The 21,845-nt window shown below is 46.0% G+C and overlaps 1 long non-coding RNA gene across 1 annotated transcript in view; it reads left to right on the forward strand.

Annotated features, from left to right (window-relative positions):
- The first annotated feature begins 2,837 nt into the window (after positions 1 to 2,837).
- Positions 2,838 to 21,845, forward strand: part of LOC128345282 (uncharacterized) — a 148,315-nt gene continuing 129,307 nt past the window's right edge. Inside the window, exons 1-2 of the long non-coding RNA XR_008316359.1 lie at positions 2,838 to 2,946; positions 3,270 to 3,671. This is a non-coding gene — a long non-coding RNA (uncharacterized LOC128345282). The remainder of the gene's footprint in view (positions 2,947 to 3,269; positions 3,672 to 21,845) is intronic.

The following is a 21,845-nucleotide window of genomic DNA, read 5'->3' on the forward strand; positions in this document are numbered from 1 at the left end:
TGTATTTTCTTTACTTTCCTTTGGTTGTCTATCATCCCTTTTGCACAAATCAACGTCCTCTTAATTACAAATTGTAAGTCTGCATCCTCCTTCACTTCCAAGGCACTAGTCACACTATCAAAGTAATGCTGCAAACTATTCAACAGCAATCCTATCAAAACTGCATCTGGCATGATTACTTCTTGAGCTTGCAGTTGCCTAGATTTTTCCAACATTTCATTTATGTGCTTGGACAGACTTTCTCCTTCTCTAAGTCTTTTAGTGCTCAGTTTTCTTACTAGATTCATTTTGGAAACCACAGGCTTCTTTTTATATAATCCCTTCAGAGTTTCCCTCCATGTTCTTTGCATTTTCTTTATCTCTTAGATGCACTAAGATTGGGTCACTCACTGCCAAGCAAATGATTCTTGATGCCTTTTCATCTGCTCTGTCCCATTCTTTCTGCTTCTTTCCTGCATCTGCAGGATGCTAGATGTGAAGAACACTGCCAAGTCCATGACTCTTGAGGAGCATCTCCATCTTTAAAGACCAGAGCTCATAATCAAGACCTTGCAACTTTTCAACCATCTGGAATCCTTGTGCTGTCACAATTTTCAAAGCTTTTCTCTTGGCTTTGCTTTCTGTTTAACTCTCTAGGCTTTTCCTTTTTATTTACTGGTTTCTGGGTCCATAACCCTTTGTAGGGGAAGAATGGCAGTTCAGTCCCCAAATAGGAAAAACCAGTTTGGTGAAAAAGCAGCAAAGCAAGAGGTCTTAAGACAGTTCTTTAGTGTTGAAGAACTAAGGTAAAGTGTGCCATCAAGTTGATTTCGACTCCTGACCCAACAGAGCCCTGTGGTTTTCTTTGGTAGAATATAGGAGGAGTTTACCATTGCCTCCTCCCACACAGTATGAGATTATGCCTTTCAGCATCTTCCTATATCTCTGCTGCCCTATATAGTACCAGTGGGGATTCGAACCGGCAACCTTCTGCTTGTTAGTCAAGCATTTTCCCACTGCGCCACTTAAGGTAACATTGAAGAACTACATGGATTTATTTAAAGAAAAGGTTACAAATAAATGTGAAAAAGCCTGCAGCTTAATCTCAGCTATAGCTCATGGCTGGAGAGAGAAACCAAAATGAACAGCCATCTCTGGAGAGAGAGAATGGAGACAAACACTGGAAAAACAAAGAGAGGAGGAGTTTAGCACTTTTATCCATTACCCTAAAAAACTACAGTGGTCACTATGAGACATTGCAGCGGAGAGCTGATGCTGCCAGGGTCCTAGCACCAACAGATTTTTTTATTTCTCTTTGTCTTTTATGTTGCAGATTCAGGTCCTTCCTAAACCCTGTTCTTATAAAGTTATCAATATTTCTAAAAGTTGATATTTTCTTTCTGAAGATACTGCTAAAACCCTTTGTTCACTTTTACATTATTGTAACACCTTTTTTGCTGGTCTTCTTTCATCCCATCTAGAACCACTAATATCTGTTCTGCATTCTGCACCATGAATTATTTTTCCTGCCCATAAATATGACTATTTTCCTCCTGTTTTATTTTCTTTTTATACTGGCACCCTTTTCCTTGTCAAGTCCAATTTAACGTTCTACAACTTATTTTTAAATGCTTATACCCTACTACTTCTTTTTGTCTGTCTTTCTTTAATTTCTCCTTATGTTCCACCCAGAGCTTTAAATTCTACAAAAACCAATCTCTTAGCTAGACCAAAGATTAAACTTACTGACTCCTGCTCCCCCCCCCCCCAATTTTCTTTGGTGGTGACTTATGTTTGGAATTCATTGCCTCCAGATCTTTGTGTGATCCATTCCCTACTGCTCCAGACATGTCCCCCCCCACCCCCAGCCTAGCCTAATTTGTTGTAACTTTAGCTCAGCACTTCTCTTCTTTCATTGTGTTTCCTTACACTTCCTATTCCTTGCGTGTATTTATATTGTGAGCTTGCAGGCAGGGATTTGGCATTCATAGTGTTATGTATGTACAGCACCTTGTTCCATAGATACTTAAGAAATTAGTATTAGTATTTCACATTTGCATGGAGGAAAATTAAGGGATATTTATATCACATGGAAGTTATGCTTTTCAGTATGCCAAGGTTCAGCTGTACAATTATATTGACACTGAAAAAGCTAGTATGGTTGTGTGTGGATTTTGTCTGTAGCCAGGAGCAGCTCATCCTAATGAGCTGGGGGAGGCACAGCTGCCTCTCATTCTCAAAGCTCCATTTGCCCCTTTCTGCCCTGCCCCAACATTAATGAGTGCTGCGCTGCCTGCAGCTTGCCATTCTTCAGGTAGAGCTGTGTGGGCTGGTTAATCATTGATTTCAGAATGCATTTACTCACCACAAAAGCAGCCTTTTGTAGCTGGTCTATGCTTTACTTGTGTCTTGTACGTGTGTGTGTGTGTGTGTGTGTGTGTGTGTGTGTGTGTGTGTTAAGTTGCACTATAAAGCATCTGATGTTTTCTATATTTCTCTGTATCTCTGCTGATGAGCAATTGAGATGTGTGTGTGTGTGTGTGTGTGTGTGTGTGTGTGTGTGTGTGTATTTTGATCCCACTCATTAGCTACAAATCCGAACTTTGCCAGTTATTGCTAAGGCAGCTGCCTAGTTCTGGCTGCAGACCTCTGCAGCTGCCCACAATTGGCTGCACCTCTCACTACCTGTGGCTCCACCCATCACGTGTCCTGCTTAGCACACCCCCCCCCCCAGTCCTGGGACCCTCCAGCCACCACTGGTTGTATTCACTGGTTGTATCTAGTAATCTTTTATGTTCTGTTATTTTAGAAGTGTGTCCAAGGGGGGATCCTGTAGAGTGTTTGGGGTGGAGTCAGTAGAAAAAGAGAGGGAAGGAAGAAGAAGAAAATGGAGTTGCTTCTGAATAAAGTCTTAGTTTAAACCAACATAAGACTACTTCATGATTACAAGGGAAGCCGCTGTAAAATGTAATAATGTAAACCGCCCTGAGCCATTTTGGAAGGGCGGTATAGAAATCAATCAATCAAATAAATAAAGTAGACTTTTTGTCTATCTAGTTCTAAATGCAAAAGTTCCCTTTTGACAGTGCAGCAACTAAAAAATAAATTTAACATGTCTGCTGCAAAAGTGCTTAGTTTGTTCTGAACTCAGCTGCAGGGGCGTAACCACAGGGGGGGGGCAGGCAGGGCACGTGCCCTGGCCGCCACTTGGTAGGGTGCGCCAAAAAGTGCCATGCCCCCCCCCGCTGATCCCCTCCCTTACCGAAAAAAAAATTTTTTTTTGTTTGCAGTGCAGCAGCAGTCCACAAAGGAGCACGTGTGGCGCCCCCTCCCCCACGAGCGGTCCTGGCGCCCCCCCCCATTGCTCGGCTCCGGCTGGCTGGGCGCCACAGCGGCGCGGGTGCCTAAAGTTTGCTGCTTCGCCTTCGTCACCAAAGGCATGGTCTGTCTCTTCGTTGGACCTCTTCCTGGTTTGAGGCTGGGCTCACGCCCTGCCCCGCCCCACCACCAAGTCGCGCATGCGTGTCCTCTTCGTCTCCTGCACGTGGAATTTGTCTGGTGCGGCGCTGGTGATGAGACAGGGTGGGAGAACGTTTTGTTTTGCTGCTGCTGGGGCTGTGTGTGCGCAGTAGCGCAGGACAAGGAGGAAGAAGGATTCGGAACAGGCATCAAATGTAATGCAAGTGGACAAGGTGTGTGTGATCTCTAATCTTTATTTGAAATTATACTGGTGTTGGGCTTGGGCATTGTGCTTGTCTTGTTGTGGCTTCATTTCAATCAATTCAAATAAAATTCTTCTTCGGTGGTGGAGAGCGGCTGGCCCGGTAGGGTGTGGGGCGGCGGCTTCCCCAATCCCATCTCTCTTCCATCTCTGGGGAAGAGCACCTGGGCCCTCCTCCCGCCTCAACCGCCTGTGTCTCCCGAGTCCCGCCTCGCCGCCTGCTGTGGCCGAGGCGACCAGAGCCTCCAGCCGAGCGACGCCGAGGCAGGCCCTCATTTCCCAACTGCTCACGCCGCACCTGGGTGGGTCCTACTCCCGGGTCCTACTCCCGCCTCAGCCGCCTGCCTGTGTCTCCTGCTGCGCCGAGGCGACCAGACTGTTGTCCATCCCCCGCCCTATCCTCCCCCACTGCCCGTCCCTGGCGGTGGATAAGAGAGGCGAGGTCCTCCTCTGACCTTGCCGCCGCCACAAGGAGAGAGAGCCTCTGATCCAGCCATGCGACGCCGAGCCAGCCAGGCCCTGCCGTCTGGCCTGGGCGTCGACTCGTTTCCCAACTGCGAGGCGTGCCTGCCTGCATACCTTATGCAAAGAGCAGATCTTTCCAGCTTCCCATCCCAGCGATTGGCAAAACAGTGTGGTCGGTCGGTGCCAGGGATAATTAACTGCTGTTCTTTGGCTGTGAGTTATTCGAGATCTCCCAAGCAAACATGTCCAAATGTGTACTGCTGGATTTCTGAATCATGTGTGTCAGATGTGGGGGGGGGGGCACAATTTCAGTGCTTGCCCTGGGCGCCGTTTTCCCTAGTTATGCCTCTGCTCAGCTCTCTTTGAAAGTGGAGGAACATCAGAAGTATGATAATATTATGGACCTAGGATGAAGAGCATACTCCACTGTAGTCAATTTTGCCACTGATTTTAATAAATCTCGGTTGCCTTGTTCTTCATGGACAAAGCCTGAATGTGATATTCAGTTATGACTGCCCAAGAAAATGTTAGTTCCCCCCCCACCCCTGAACCTTTTCCTTCTCCCTAAGCTTTTCTTTCTGTTGGTTTCCTCCCCTTTCTTCTCCCTTAGCTTTTCTGATCAATATTCAAGAGGATGCATGCCTCTAATGTTCCCAGGCAGGGACGCTAAACTTATTACATTTTTCACCTTTTATAGTCATCTAATCAGAATTATTTTTTAGTCAATGATTTGAAAACCCTCATCCCAGAAGTGGGCAAGTCACTGAGCCAAACAATCCCCTGCCTTCTGGTTTTATTTATCAACCTTTGTCATTAGGGCATGCTGGGCACGTAGAGACAAGAAAGAAGAGAGACTTCCAGGGCCTGGGGAGGTCGGGGGAGGATTTTGCATAATGGAAATAAAGTATTAATCTGTCATATGGTAAACAGGGATATGCAGGCTTGGTGAGGCTTCCGAATAGCCACTTAAATGGGGATGATTTGGGGAAAAGATCCAAGTTGTTCATCACAAATACATGAATAAAAGACATGCATGTGAAGAAAGGGTCCCATCGTCACTCACTGGGCTCTGTCCAGTGGAGAGTTCAGGGTGCTTAAGCCCATTTATTTTTTATGAGTTTAAGCCTCTTTATCTTGGTGTTGGTGTGTGGCTGCTGCCTTCATTTGTTTGGTGCCATCTTAGGTAACCTTTCCAAATTCTACTTTAAGCTATGTATTCCTGGAGAGTTAGATTTTCATTATTTCTTTGGCAGCCAATTACACACTGCTGCATATATGCAGCTTTCAAAGTTTTTCTATCCTGTAGCTGAGTGTTCAGAGTGGATATCTTCAAAAAGACAGTTAGGATTTGGGTCCTTCTTGTAGATAGACGGATGGATAGATAGATAGATAGATAGATAGATAGATAGATAGATAGATAGATAGATAGATAGATAGATAGATAGACAGACAGACAGACTGCTGGCCCCGGACTCAGTGTGGACTTCCCATATGACTACCAGCATAGCCATGGCTCCTGATAAGTTTCCCCCTCTCCAATTGTTGGCACCTGTTCCTACAGTCACCCTTGAAGGAAGATTCTTTGAAACTGACTTTCTCTTGACTCACCTTATCTTGGGAAACAATGTGATTTTGGCTAATCTTGTAAAGACATAAAAATGATTTTTTTAAAGACAAGACAAGATGTATATCCTGCCTTTCAATGAAGAGATGCTTAAGGCAGTTTACAGTCGTTTGTAATAATATAATGAATTGCATCATTATACTTGCAATATCATGAAGTCAGTGCTCACTGGAAATTTATGAACACCAGTCTATCCCTGTACAAAATGTTCATGAAAATTTAGGTCACATGGAGGTGGTACAATACCCTCACAATAGGAAGGTACCTGTTGGAGCTAGTACCTGGGCAGCATCAGCTCTCAGCTGCAATGTCTCATAGTGACCACTGAGGGGATTTTGGGATCATGGATAAAAGTGCTGGACTCCTCCCTTCTTTATTCTTCCAATGTTAGTCTCCATTTTGTCTCTCCAGAGATGGCTGTTTGTTTTGGTCTCTCTCTTAAGCCATCAGCTACAGCTGAAATGAAGCTGCAGGCTTTTTCACATTCGTTTGTAACCTTTTCTTTCAATAAATCCTTGTAGTTCTTCAGTACTAAAGCACGGTCTCAAGACCTCTTGCTTTGCTGCTTTCTCACTAAACTGGTTTTGCTTTGCTATTTGGGGACTGAACTGCCATTCTCCCCCTATAGTACCAAGATGAAGGTTTATTTTCAGTAGAGCAAACCACTCTTTCCAGAGCTGAAGCTAAAATGAGATTATAGAATTAGATAATAAAGGTCCAGTTCTCTTGTGGGAGAATGGAATAGTCCATGTTTTATGTCAGTTATGCCTTTCACCAGGTGTGGCAATCTGCCCACAACTCTATTTGCCAAAGAGAACAATGGCTGGCATAATGAGAAAAATTACTTAGAATAGTTCTATTGAAATCAAAAAGATGTGAGGCATTCCCTCACATACCTTTTATTCCAATGGGACTACTCTTAAGTAATTTTCCGCATCATGTCAGCCACTATTCTGAAGAGTCAAACATCTTCTGAACAGAGGCCTCATTATGGTGATACTGTCAACAGAAGGGACGAATTGTCAGAGGGTATGACTTATTGGAGAGAAGAAAAGATGTTGACTGACCATTTTTGGTGGGCCTAATCAGCAGGGGACAGTTTGGAAACGAAAACCCAGCCCTGTGATACCAGTCTTAAGTGGAAATAACATTCAACCATTTAAAAGAGAAGTTATAAAATCACTTGAGCCAATCTACACCATTAAATTGTTAGCAAATAATGGCTGATATGAAGAAAATGAATCAAAAATGGTATTCACACATGCAGCCTCGTATTCATTAGGGCAGCCCAGCCTGGGTTAGGCTGCACGTGTGAAGTCCTGGGAGGAAAGATGCTCCCGACACTGCTTCCGTGCCAAACCCCACTTTTGAACCCGGCGTTTAGCCGAGGTTAAGTGAACCTGTCGTTTTCTTAACCTCGGCTGGCAATCCCTGCTTGGTTAAACAGCTTCCCTCCAGCCCGCCACCATTTTCAGCAGTGAACTGGAGGAAAGGAGCAGCTGCACATCTGCCCCAGGGCATCCTGGGATGCGGGAGGGGGAAATCCTCCCACTCCCAGCATTTCTCTTCACGGAGGACGGCAGCCGCTTATTTGCAGGAGCAGGCAGGTGAGTTCCTGCTTTTCCCGCAGCCCACCAGCTCTTTCCTGCAAGGTCTGTGAAGGACCTAAAAGTTTCCGTCATAAAAGGGCAAGTTAAGCATTGCCCAACATCCTTTTAAGTTCAATAAGATAGCTTTGAGTAATTTTCCTCACCATATGAGCCACTCTGTTGGAAACTTGACATGTTTTAACTGTAAAGTACTCGGGGGACCTGAGTTCAAATCTTTGTTCAACCATGAAACTCACTGAGGCGGTTCCCACGATCAGTGGGAGCCGCCTGGGGAGGGTTAGCTTAGCCCGCTCTCCCCGCACATGAGCAGGCAGTCTGCTCTGGGCGGCCAAAGCAGCCACCCACATGGCTGCCAGCGCCGTTATGGAGCCGGCGGGGGCTGGGAGGATCGGGGGCTGTGTGGCCCTCGGAAGCTCCAGCATGCCCTGCGTGAGCGCGCAGGGCATGCTGGAGAGACCCCTGAGCCGGGATGCTGCTGTTCAGCCTCCTGGTCGGGGGTCTACTTGTGAATTGCCGTGGCAACGCCCGATTCAAAAACCCAGGTTTGCGAAGCCCTCGCTCTGCAAACCTGGTTTTAGGGCAGGGGTAGTTTAATGGGTTACTCACTGAAGAACCATCAGCCTCGCAGCCAAGCCCGGTGGTTCTCACGATGGGAGAAAATCGGGCTAGCCTCCGCTAGCCTGATTTTCTCCCATCATGTGAATAGCCTCACTGGGCAACTCTGGGCTAGTCACTTATCTTTCAGCCTGATCTACGTCACAGGGTTGTTATGGGGATAAATATAACCACATACACCAGTCTGGGCTTCTTGAAAGAACAGCAGGATGCACATGTAAATAAATAAATAAAGTGATCATGTATTAAGTGCACCATGGTAAGATTCAATAGCATAAAATGTCCCCGCTCTTAAATAACACTAGGGAAGGTTTAATTGGATTCACCACAGCTAATATAAGATCAGCAGCTCAACATCTCTGTTTTGGTATTTGAGAGTTAATCTTTAGTTATCAAAAGTGCATGTGTGAGAGAGGTGGGGAGGGAGAGAGAAAGAATCTGACTGTCCAGATTCCAGAAGAAATCTTACTTGAATGTTGAACTGTCCATATTTAATAGATTATGAATTTGTCCAGCATTTTGTTCCATGACTAGCTGGGCACCAGTGCCTTCAATTATTTTGAACAAACTTGTGGTGGTATCTACTGGATTTTTCTTCAGCAGCTCAGGTGGATTTGCATGCATCTATGAATGGATCATTAGTCTTAGACTGCTAAACAAATTAATTTTTTCACCCTATACTTGGCACTTGAAGCTCTGGAACTCTTTTAGAGGCAAAGGCAGAGAATGTTTCCTTTATACCTAATCCACCCCTCGTGCCACTTGCCCATTCAGAGTTACATTATGTCCCATTAATTGGACATTTTTAGAATCATGTGCTTGCATCAGCTATATGTAAATGAACAGAGCCTTAATGTGTCTGTTAATGAAAAAGATACACTTGGAAATTAAAGAAGCCTTTATTTAACTTCGTTTAATTTAAAGGCCACTTAACACACTGAGCATTAATGATGCACTATGCTATAAATGTATGTTCTCCACCATTACTGAAAGAGAGTTTGCATTGCACATTTGGAATTCAGACATCATTGGGCTAGTAACATTATCAAAAACTGATGCTGAGTGTCTCTCAATTCCAGTGCTACCTCTTTGGCAGGCTTTGCCATATATTTCATAAACAATGTCCTCTCTCTCTCTCTCTCACTCACTCACTCCCTCCCCCCCCCCCGCCCTCTTACTTAACTTTGAGGCAGAATTTCCCCATTAAGGGCCTCACTATCACCTATTCCTTCTCTCATACTTCACTAGTTATCAATCTGTCTTAAAAACATTTTGAAAAATCCATTTAACTTTCTGGATTAGATATCTTTCTGAACCATCTAATGCATGAAGATGTGCGAAACCCTCAGAAATATTTAGCCACCAGTTTTATTTACCCAGCCCCTGACAACATATTTGCAAAGAAAATCTTTGGCTGATTTGAATATATTTCTGTATGCACTTTGCATTTTTTAAAAAATTGCTTTTCTCAATTGTTCCATCTAATCCAAGCCCTAGGCCTGGATAGTGTTGCATGTTGCACTTTGTCCTGGATCTTGGGTCTAAACATCCAGAAACAGTTGTTTTCATGCATATGTATTTCTGGTCCACTTTGTCCAGTGACAGTGTGAAACAGAATAACTTGGCAAGTAAACACTTGGTTTTAAATCGGTCATCTTGATAGAGAAAAGGGAAGTTGGATAAGATTATAGGAAGAGTTTTGTCACCAACAGGATAGAACATTGCACAAATTCAGGATGCTTCTGACTCTGATATTGGAAACATTAACTTTGACTTTTGTCAGATTTGACAAAAGCACTGTAGATTTTAGGAAAGCTTCTTGCCATATTGCAGTTAGATTGAATTGTGTTGTGCTCAATCTGGAGTTTGTGTTCCAGAATAGTGTTGTGCTAGCACAGACATGTTTGCACTTGTGCAACAAGGTGCAGAACCTGTGACATGTCCCATCTCTTTTGCAGGGAAAGTTTGTGCAATGTTTATTTTTTTAAAAAAATTACTTATTTTTCACATTTATATTCCTTCCCATATACAAATCTCTGGGACAAGAGCCAAACTACAGACAACAATTAAAACATTATATCATGTAAAAGAATTTTTAAAAAACTGTTAACACAACCTCAAAACATTATGAACTGAAAGCCTGATGAAATAGGTGCATTTTCAGAAGTTGCTTAAATACAGCCAGCAATGGGGAGATTCTGATTTTGTTTGGGAGCATGTTCCAGAGCCTCAGGTGTTGTGACCCAGGTCACCCCAGTTGGCTAGGAGTTGAGGGCCCAAAAGGCCAGGCCCAGGCCTGTGTCTGAAATCATCATTTCAGTGAAAGATTCCCTGAAGCCTGGCATCAGTGAACTCATGAGTGGACTGGTTAATTCTTGGGAAACAGGCCAGATTGTCTGTCCTGTGTTACAACTGAATTGCCTTGGGAAAAGTAGGAGTAATCCTGTTTTTCATGCAGCTTGCTATGTTTTGCTACAGTTGTTATCATTGATTTCTTGTTTCACATATTAACATGCGATCACTTCGGAATGATTTTAGGAATGCATACTAAGTATATTTACATACACACACAAGTTATTTAGACTGATATTTCTCACATAAAGGATTAGTGTTTCCCTTGACATTTTTACTTCATAATCCCTCTTTGGGGCAGAGCGTTCAAGCTCAAGTTTGCTCACACAGCTGAGGCAAGTCTGCAAAGCTCAGAAATGCAGATTGTCTTGAGAACCCAAGAAGAAACAATTCAATTTTTGATAATAGACTACAGCACGCAGGAGGTTGTCCTGAGTGAGCAGGTTTTTCTGACACACTTTTTAGAGGCATGACGGACATTGCCATTTTTGAAAGAACTGTATGTCTAGATCTAAGGATTGAATGACTATAAGAAACTTGCTTTTGGACATGGCTTCAGCAGTCTTTTGCTCACTATGCCTGCCTGAAGCCTGTCTGCTCCAGCCTTGGACCCAAGCAACACTCACACCTATGGACCACAAAGAGACTCGGTAATATGCTGTTGTGGAAGACAACTCAACCTTTGCCCCCTCACCCCTTCCCCATACTAAAACTCTAGCACCCTAGCTCCTAAGCAACCCCCCATTTTCTTCTTTCCATTTTCTCTATCCTTTGGTAAGTTACTAGTTAGTTAACACTGAAACCACATGCAACCAACATATTCATTAGTTAAGAAATACTACACTACACTACACTGGGAAACATTATTGATTTAATTGATTTGCTTGATTGCACCACTGAGAAACCTGAGTGATCTTATTGACCTATTTGATTTAGCTGATTAGCACCATTGCCTTAATAAAGCCCACTTTATAAGTATGTCTGTCTTCTACTTGCATTTCCAGATAATTACCATATCAAAGAACTATGCCAGTTTGTGGTTAGAGTGAACAACTATTCTCACTGCTAGCTCCAGAACATATGAAACACAGGGCAACCCTAGAGAAGGCCCGGTTTTCAGTTGCCACAAAATGAGCCAGTAGTAACCACAATTGGAGATCCCCTGATGATCTTAATAGGCAGCAGGATTCATGAAGAAGGCAGTGCTCTTTCAAAGACCCTGAGCCCAAGCTGTTCAGGGCTTTATAGGTCATAACCAGCACTTTGTCTTGCAAGGGTGCAGTTTTGAGAATACCCGTGATTTTGCCCAGCTATGTGATCTCCTTGCTCTGGCACAACTTTGTTGTGCAAGTGCTTTGTTAGCCTGGAGGTCAGCCAGTGTATTCTCTTTATAGCTGTCTCAAGCTTCCCTGTGAGCACTACCCATCTCCCACTGAAATCAGTAGCAAAATTCAGACAAATCATCATAGACAAATATTAACCCAGAGGGGGACATTTTGCATTCAGTTCCAGGCTTTATGGACATTTTCTCAACTGCTTCTTTTTTCTGGAATTCCAAGCTCACTGTTCTTCAAGCCTTTCTGGATCTGGAGCCATTCTTATGCCCAACCTTTTATGAGCAGCATCATAGAGTCAGTTATAGGTGTAGGTCTTATCCTTGATAAATGGTCTCTTGTGGACAGTTTTTATAGCAACTCAGTGCATCAAGTGCTTTTTTTTCTCCTAGTGTGCCTTTGGTAAGAATGTATGTCCCAGAAGATACTAAACTCCCCTTAAGATGAATAATCTGTGTTCAGTACATTCTGATCAATATGCATTATTGGTTTATATACTCTGCTGTACTATCAGTGAATAAGCCAGAGACTGGTCATGTTCTTGGTATCAATGAGCTTATAAATGGAAGAACCACAAGTAGGGAATTCAAACTAATCTTGGTTAATCAGTATCCGAATGACAATGCAGGAAGGAAGGATTAGCTACAGACTAACTAGTTCCCTGATGGAAGGCAGAGGGAAATCTTCTGGACAAAGATAGCAAGCAAATGTACCAGGGAGAAGAAAAGAACCCCTGTGCCTTAACATCTATGTCCATATCACTTTTGACTGGTTAAGAACAGTAATTACCAAACAATGTGCAGGATCACAATAGCATATTGGGAGGGAACTGAGGAAATGTTATAAGATATAACTAATTAAATGTCTATATGAGCCTGAAGTGCCCACTCATGAAAGAGCCAGCGTGGTGTAGTAGTTAGAGTGCTGGACTAGCACCGGGGACACCCGAGTTCAAATCTCCATTCAGCCATGATACTTGCTGGGTGACTCTGTGCCAGTCACTTCTCTCTCAGCCTAACCTACTTGTAAGGAGAAATTTAAGTATGTAGTACACCGCTCTGGGCTCCTTGGAGGAAGAGCAGAATATAAAATGTAACAACAACAACAACCAGCCACTGTGTCTCTGTAAGAGCTACAGCTCTCATTCCAATCTCCCTCTTCTGAAGGGGGCTAATTCTGCTGTGCTTGAATTTGGGTTGGCTGGAAGAACCAACCATATGTAAGGCAGAGACGTAGTGGTGTCATGTAGGAGGGGAGAGCTGATTTTGTGGTAGCAAGCATGACTTGTCCCCATAGCTAAGCAGGGTCTGCCCTGGTTGCATATGAATGGGAGACTACATGTGTGAGCACTGTAAGATGTTCCCCTCAGGGGATGGAACTACTCTGGGAAGAGCATCTAGGTTCCAAGTTCCCTCCCTGGCAGCATCTCCAAGATAGGGCTGAGAGAGATTCCTGCCTGCAACCTTGGAGAAGCCGCTGCCAGTCTGTGAAGACAATACTGAGCTAGATGGACCAATGGTCTGACTCAGTATATGGCTGTCAGCTTCCTATGTTCCTGTGTATATTGAAATAAAATCACCCCATCTTTCCTTATTTCATTTGATTCAGCTAGGCGTAGAAATGGCAGTCTCTTTACCTACAACTTTTGCACCTGAAAGCCAGTAGGCTTGTTCACACAGTTATAAATCAGGAGCAGAGCACACTCCTGTTTGTCAGTCATCCGCAGCTCAAAACCTAGGTCAGAGGGAGAGGAAGTGATCATGGGGGAAGCAGCAGCTCGGCTGGAGAGCTTTTCATCCTACCTCAGGATCAGCAGCTGGATGCAGCGGCTGCGTAGGACAAACCTCCCCTACCCAGCTGCTTCTTCCCACAAGTTTGTTTCCTCCTTCTTTGATCTTGGTTTTAAGCAGTAGGCAATTATTTATTGTCCCTATTTATTATTAGGTGAACAAGCCGAATGTTTTCCAAAGAGGTTTACTTGGATCAGATGTTTTAAGATTTTAGCTATTTAAACGAATGTGCCCTGTTGCTCAAGCATAAGGACTAGAGAAGGAGGTTTTGAGCCTACATGAAAGGGGTTCATTCTACATTTGAGTTAAAATAACAATTGAATCGATCATAGAAACAGCAGCAAACAATCTTGTATGTGACAAATTTTGTTTTAAGAGAGAATTGGAATGCTGACATATTTTACTAAGCTATGATTTTGTATAGCATAGGAAATTTTCAGATTACAAAAAAGAGGAGATTCAAATCCAGATTAAGTTTGCCTTCCTCACTTGTCTCTTCCTTACTTTGCAGTTTGTAACTAAATGCAATGCTCCTTGAAACAATCTTTCATGAAACCCTTTGTATCCAATGCTATGCTGATGTTTTAAGCTTTGCCTTTGTTAAGGTCTATATGGTGTTCTAAAAGCTCTATAAATTGTATTTTTATGGAAATGTTTTCTCTTGATATCTCTTGATACCTTTTTAATTGCCATTACGTTAGTGTAGGAACTTGAACCCATAGACTTAGTGATGTGATTCCCGGACTGGAGCCTCGCACACAGCAGTTCCCCAATGTAGCTTACAGCTAGTCCCAATACTGGAGTGTGAGCAGTCATCTAACTGGAGGCAACCCGCGCTGCTTGTTGCTTCTTTGCATGAATCACTTCTCTGGATTTGCCTCAAGGGCATATAATCTGTAGGATGGGCAAGCAGAAGACTGCTCACCACAAAAATGATTTGGTCAGCATAAAGAAAGTGCTGGGGTCACTAGAGCTGACACTTGCGATTCAGTCCTGGGCCCATGGTAACCTTTTACCCCTTGGAGACCAAGATGGGGTGGTGATTTCGGTGTGTGTAAATAATAATAATAATAATAATAATAATTCGATTTCTATACCGCCCTTCCAAAAATGGCTCAGGGTAATAATCAGGGTAGGCAGCCAATTTGAGTTAAGATGTACTGCCCATCCTGATCCTCTTTGCAGGAATCAAATGAGGGTTTTTGCTGATATGAGAACCTCTGCAATTTCTTATGGCACCCCTAATAGACCAGTTCCATGTAGAAACACTCAGGCTAGGCTTTAGAACAGGGTTTGTCTCCATTTTAGAACAGAGTTTGTCTCCAGAAGAAAGGCCACCTCAGCAACTGAAAGTTTGGGAAATGTTGGGTTAGATGCTAGTCAATGCCATCTTCATTTCATTGCCGCCGCCGCCACCCCATCACCCCATGACTTTTGAAGGATTGTATTGCACGTTTTCTGAGGAATTGACTCATTTCAAATTATTCAAAAGTGACACTGACATAGATCTTTATAGCATTGATCACAAATAATGGCTGAAGCAGCCTGCCACCTGAGGTGCTCCAGGCTGATTTGCACAAGTATTTTTTAAATGATGTAATCGATGAGTTGACCTTTTCCAGTGACTGTCAACACGGACTAGTCTTGAGAAAGCAGGTGTGAAGCATCCTTGGAGGGAAAAGCCTTCAAAAAGTGGGTTTAAACCCAAATGTAGTGGTGAATCATGGTCAGCACACATGCTCAACTTTTGTGTATTAAAGAACACAATAAGTCAGCTTGCATTGACTTTAACATGTAAAAAGGATAATGTTATTCCCCAAAATCTCTTCTGTTTCAGTTCCTTCTCTGAATATATAACAATGAGTCTTGTAGAACCTTATAGATAAAAATTTACTGTAGCATAAGCTTCTGTGGACTACAGAATGCTGGTCAACATCCAGACTAACACTCCATTAATGCACCAGGATTTTATTTCATGCATGAGGTGTATAATTTTTTGTGATTCCCTCTGCAGTTATTTGTGCCTTCCGAAACTGTTGCCAACCCTCAGGGACATAGTTTGGTAGGCAGAGGTGGCTGCAGAGGGGATTGCCAAAAATTTCACCCCATCCCTGTGCATGTTGCCACAGGGTTAATTTGGGTGTCCACAGCTATATTTTCTTGTAGTGTTTTTTTTTTAAAAAAAAAACACTAGTATCGCTTTTGTAAAAATACATGTATAATCCACTGTAGTCTAGATGAAAGCTTATGCTACAATAAATATTTTTTTTATTTATTTATCAAGTTTGTTGACTACCCCAAACTTCCATCTCTGGGCAGTTTACAACAACATGAAACAAGACAAAAATGAAAATCTTAAAGCAGTTTAAAACCACAATCAAGTTAAAAAGCTTGAGTGAAACAATAAGTCTTTAAAGAGACATAAAGCTTTGGGTGGTATAAAAATATATTAAATAAATAAAATAAATAAATAAAAGTTGACAGAGATGGGGAGCATCTTATTTCAACAAGGAGCACATTCCAGAGTCTCGGGGCTAGGCATGTAGGAACTGGCTCAATTCGAGCCAGGGTTGACATTGAACCAACCTGGTTCGGGGTTGAAAAGGACCGGCCCCATAGAAATGAGGCTGGTCCGAGTTCAAACCGAGCCGGCTAAAATGGCCTTGGGCGTTCCAAGTTGGAACAAAACGGGTCTGTTTCAAACTGAAGAAGATTGGTTTGGAGATCTACTGATAAAGGGGAATCCTCTGATGATTCCCCTTTATCAGTAAAGGGGCAGGGGGGCTTCTCTAAGTCTAGAGGGGGCAGGAGGGGAGTCAGTTAGTACTTACAAGCACTATTATTGGTAGCAGCTGTGAGGGGCGGGATGGTGGCTCCCCCCACCCCCGCTGGCCTCCCCAAGAGTAGCCAGGGCCACTGGCGGCCCCGTTTCGGCCTCCACACATGCGTGGAGGCCATTTTCGTTACCTCCGTGCATGTGCAGAGATCACTAAAATGGCCTCCACACATGTGCAGAGGCCTGGACTGGGCCAGAGAAGGCCCTAACCGGACCGTCACCAGCCCTGGCAGGGAAAAACCCCTGCCACTACCCCCATAGCATTTGTAAGTACTAACTGACTCCCCTCCCACCCTCTCTAGGCTTTGGAAAGCCAGTGTGTATGTGGGGTGCCACTGCACTCCCCTTTGGTGCTGCAGCCACCAATGATATTACTTGTAAATACTAACTGACTTCCCTCCCACCCCCTCTAGGCTTAGGGAAGCCCCCCTGCTCTTTATGGTAAGGGGAATCCTCACGGGATCCCCCTTTACCAGTAGAGCTCCAAAGCAGTTCAAACTAGTCCAATGGTCAAACCGCACTGGGGCCAGTTCAACGGTAGTGATGTGCACGGTCCGGAGAAGTCCGGACCGGCACTGAAGGGGGGCCTTGTTTTTAGGGCGGGGAGGGCTTGCTTAGCCCTCCCGCCTCCTTGCCCCCGCCAGCGCCCGTATTTTCCAGTATAGGGGCGCTGGAAACCAGCCGCCCCCCTGCTGCCGCGGCGGCGAAAGAACTCCCAATGGTACTGCCAGCCCTCCCACCCTCCCTCCCAGCTAGCTGCCCGCCCACCCGCTCACCGCTCACCCGATAGGAAACGAGAGGAGCTCTGGCACAGAGCTCCTCTCGTTTGGAAGGCCTCCGGCATAATGGTGTTTTGCGCGCGCGCGCATGCGCGCACCACAAAGCACGCCATTCGCCGGAGGCCCAGTCTACCCGCCGGGAAAGGGCCGGGTAGACCGGGCCTCCGATCGCTCAGTAGACCGGGCCTCTGGCGATCGGAGGCCCGGTCTACCCAGCGATCGGAGGCCCGGTCTACCCAGCGATCGGAGGCCCGGTCTACCCGGCCCTTTCCCGGCGGGTAGACCGGGCCTCTGGCGAATGGTGTGCTTTGCGGTGCGCGCATGCGCGCGCGCGCAAAACACCATTATGCCGGAGGCCTTCCAAACGAGAGGAGCTCTGTGCCGGAGCTCCTCTCGTTTCCTATCGGGTGAGCGGTGAGCGGGTGAGCGGGCGGGCGGGCAGCTAGCTGGGAGGGAGGGCGGGAGGGCTGGCAGTACCATTGGGAGTTTTTTCGCCGCCGCGGCAGCGGCAGCAGGGGGGCGGCTGGTTTCCAGCGCCCCTATACTGGAAAATACGGGTGCTGGCGGGGGCAAGGAGGCGGGAGGGCTAAGCAAGCCCTCCCGCCCTTAAAGGCATACCCCCCACCCGGACCCGGACCAGGCAGGGCCGGACCGGTCCGGCAGTTCGGCCATTCTTTGGAATGGCCGCCAGACCGGTTCGGACACACTACTATTCAACGGGAACCAAACCCAGACCAGGCCAAGTTGATTTGAATCTAGTTTAGATTTGAACCAAACTGGTGAAAACATTTTTGCGTACATCCCTGCCAGGTGACCATTTTGTGACATTTCTGTCACGATGTCCGATTGGTTCTCCTCATGACACTGCCACTACCACTGATTGGCTAGCCGTGTCCTATTCCCTGGTTGGCCTGCCATCCTGCCAGTAAGTCTGTAGTTGGGGCAACTGTGACTCCATTGGCTGTGGGGGGACAGGGAGTGCAGAAAGGAGGGGGATTCAAAAAGTATTTAAGGCCAGCCCTTGGCCTTGCAAATTTACTGCTTCTCAGAGTGGATTCACAGAGAGAGATGGAGAGAGCTGCTGCCTGCTGAGTGGAGTCTCTGCTCTGTACAGAGATTTGCCTGTCTGCCTTGGATTCTCTCTTCTTGCTGCCACCTGCTGCCTGGATGTCTTCCTTGGATTTTGGATTTTTTTTGGGTGGGTGTTTTCCTGGCTGGCTGCTTTAATTTTTAAAGCCAGTGCCTGGCTCCTGCTGCCTCAGCCTGCTCAGCCAGCCCGCCAGGCTCTGGACCATGCTGGGCCCTTTGGCCTTCTGTTGTTTGTTTGGATGGGTGGCCCTTCATTGGGCCTGCAGTTTCTTGTTTCTTTGTTTTTTGAACTGCACTTATTGGGCCTGAGTCAGAGTCACTGACTTTGAGGCAGGGAGAAGCTTTTCCCTTTCTAGTTGTTTTCTAAAAATAATAATAATAAATAAATTAGTCTTTTATTTCTGTTATTTGTTTCGGTGGGTGGGTGGGCCTATTGGCCCCCATCTGCCCTCCTCCTGGCTGTGAGTGCCAGTTGGCACTCGGCTGCTCCACAGAGCCTGCCTGCAGCCCCTGGCTTCTGACTCCAGTGCAGACATTGAAAGGGGAAGATCTTTACTCACTTTTACTTACTTTTACTTAGGCAGTTCCACCTGTGTGATCCACCCAGTGGTTCAAACGGGGGGTGCCTTGGCGCCTTGCTAGGGGTGTGGGAGGCACCAACCAGGTCCTGTATTGGTGCTGAGCATGGTGTTCTGCAGGACCTACAGCAGCTGGTGGAGGAGGACCTGGAGATGGATCGTGTCCAGTTTTGGGCAGTGCTTCCCTATAGATAAGTCATTGCAAACAGAGAATCCACAAAGTGTGGATTCTTGGTTTGTAGTAACTGCTTTATAAGGAAAACTGTGCTTCCCTATAAAGAAGTTATTACAAATGGAGGATCCACAACAAATTAAAATTCCTAAAAATTCACCCCTTTGGCCAATTCCTTTGGGTTGGGTGATAGTTGGCAACCATGGGGCCCTACCACCCAACCTGTTTTGGTGTCCCCAGGTGCTACCTGTGAGGAATTATGGGCTGCTTTGAATCCCCATTATTCCCTATGGTTGAACCTTATAGAACCAGCTCCAGCATGGTTCAAGCTCAAACCGAGCCAAAGGTCAGTTCGACCGAACTGGTACTCAATATGGGAGGACTGGTTTGAGCCCGGTTCTAACTCGAACTGAACTGGGAAAACCAGTTTTATGCACATCTCCACTCGGGAGGGCAACAGAGAAGGCCTACCCCATGTAGCTAAAAGACAAGCTGGTGGCAACTGCAGATGAATCTCTCTGGATGATCTCAATGGGTGATGGGGTTCATGGTGAAGAAGACGTTCTCTTAAACACCCAGGGCCTAAACTGTTTAGGGCTTTATAGGTTATAGCCAGGGTTGTGCAAACAGGTTCAACATTGAACTGGTTAGGTTCGACAGTTCAGGGTCGAACTGAATCACCACCTGTTTGGTCTGACTCCGGACCTAACCCCCCTGGTAGGCTTGTGCCCGAAACGTTTCGGAGGCCATTGTAAAGGCCTCCGAAACGTTTCGGCGCTGGGGCAGGATTCGGTGCTTCGGCACCGGTGGGGGTACTACTTTAAGGGTGGGGGAGGGTGTACTCACCCCCCCCCCGCTGCGTTTCCTCCACCGGCGCTCTCCAAATTTCAAGCCCCTCGGTGCGGCAGCGTTCCTCCCTGCCGCCCTGTTCCCCCCGTCAGCCGGAAGTGGCGAGTGTGCACGCGCACGGCAGACAGGCAGGCACGCGTGCGCATGACGGGCACATGCGCGCTCGCGACTTCTGGCCACTTCCGGCCAACGGGGGGAACGGGGCGGCAGGGAGGAACGCTGCCGCCCCGAGGGGCTTGAAATTTGGAGAGCGCCGGCGGGGGAAACGTGGCGGGGGTGTGAGTACACCCTCCCCCGCCTTTAAAGTAGTACCCCCACTGGTGCCAAAGCCTATTCGGGCACATCCCTACCCCCTGGCCCATTCAGGGGGTTCATGAGCTTTTAAAAAAAGATTTTTAAAATATGTATATTAAACCTACCCCCTCGGGGGTGTTCTCCAAGCTGTTGGGGGTTCCACAGAGGTTCCCCATCCCCCTGTCACCCTCCCTTCCTTCCAAAACCAGCTGTTCTTTGGCCCATTCAGGCCTTCCCCTGGTGCAGCACCAATTTTGGAGGCTGCAGCGCCTGTGCAATGGGCCTCTGCATGGCCAGGCCCAAAATGGCCACTGCACTAGGGGAAAAGGGCCGAAGAATGACTGAATGGGCCAGTTTTGAAAGGAAGGGAGGCTGGCGGTGGGAGGAGGAACCTCCATTGACACACCCCTGCCACCTCGGAGAACCCCCTGGAGAGGTAAGTTTGAAATTTTAAAATAATTTTTTAAAAAATAAAAGCTCACGAACCCCCCAAATGGGCCAGGGGAGTTCGGTCTGGGGTCGGACCAAACAGTGGGTGGGAACAGAGAGGTTCCCCCTTCCCCCACCGGACTGAACCAGGATGGGTTCGAGGGGGTGCTGGACCAAACTGGCCCACCAGTTCAGACTCTAACTGGACCAGCCAGTTCTGTGTTTAGTTATAACCAGCACCTTGTATTTTGCCTGGAAATTTATTGGTAGACAGTATAGTTCTTTTTGTATAGGAGTAATATGGTCTCTCCAAGATGACCAAAACACCAACCTGGCTGATGCATTCTGTGCCAGCTGCAGTTTCTGGACTACGTACAAGGGCAGCCCCACCTAGAGCACATTGCAGTAGTTAAGTCTGGAGGTTACCAGCATATGTACTACTGTTATCTCAAGAAATGGACGCAGCTGGCATATCAGCCGAAGCTGATAGGAAGCACCTCTGGCCACTACCTCAACCTGAGATACCAGGAAGAGGTTTGGATCCAGAAGCACTCCCAGACTGCGTATCTTGTTCCTTCTGGGCACATGTGACCTCATCCAGATCCGGCAGATACAAATAATCTCCCGGGTTCTGACCCCTCACAATAAGTACCTCCATCTTATTTGGATTCAGTCTCAGTTTGTTATCTCTCATGCAGACCATCATTGCCTCCAGGCAGGCATTTAAGAAGGTTATGCCTTCACCTGATGTTGACATGGAGAAATAGATATGGGTGTCGTCAGCATACTGATAACACTCTGCACCAAATCTCCTGATCTCTCCCAGTGGTTTCATGTAGATGTTAAAGAGCATTGGAAACATTATGGAGCCCTGAGGAATGCCATATAAAAGTTTACATTTTGAAGAGCAACAGTCTCCAAGAGACACCATCTGTAATCTGCTTGGGAGATAGGAGTGCAACCATTGCAAATCAGTGCCTCCCACCTCCTACCCCTTCAGATGCTCCAGAAGGAGACTATGGTCAATAGTGTCGAAAGCCGTTGAGAGAACTAAAAGGACCAACACACTCCCTCTGTCAATTCCCAATTGGAGATCATCCATCAGGCCGACCAAGGCAGTCTCCACCCTCTAGCCTGCCCCCAAACCAGTTTGAAATGGATCTAGATAATAGCACTTACACTTACACTTACAATAGCACTTACATTTATATACCGCTCTATAGCTGGAAGCTCTCTAAGCGGTTTACAATGATTTAGCATATTGCCCCCAACATTTCTGGGTACTCATTTTACTGACCTTGGAAGGATGGAAGGCTGAGTCAACCTTGA

This window comes from Hemicordylus capensis, chromosome 2 (genome assembly GCF_027244095.1).
Source record: "Hemicordylus capensis ecotype Gifberg chromosome 2, rHemCap1.1.pri, whole genome shotgun sequence".
In the NCBI taxonomy this organism is placed as follows: Eukaryota; Metazoa; Chordata; class Lepidosauria; order Squamata; family Cordylidae; genus Hemicordylus; species Hemicordylus capensis.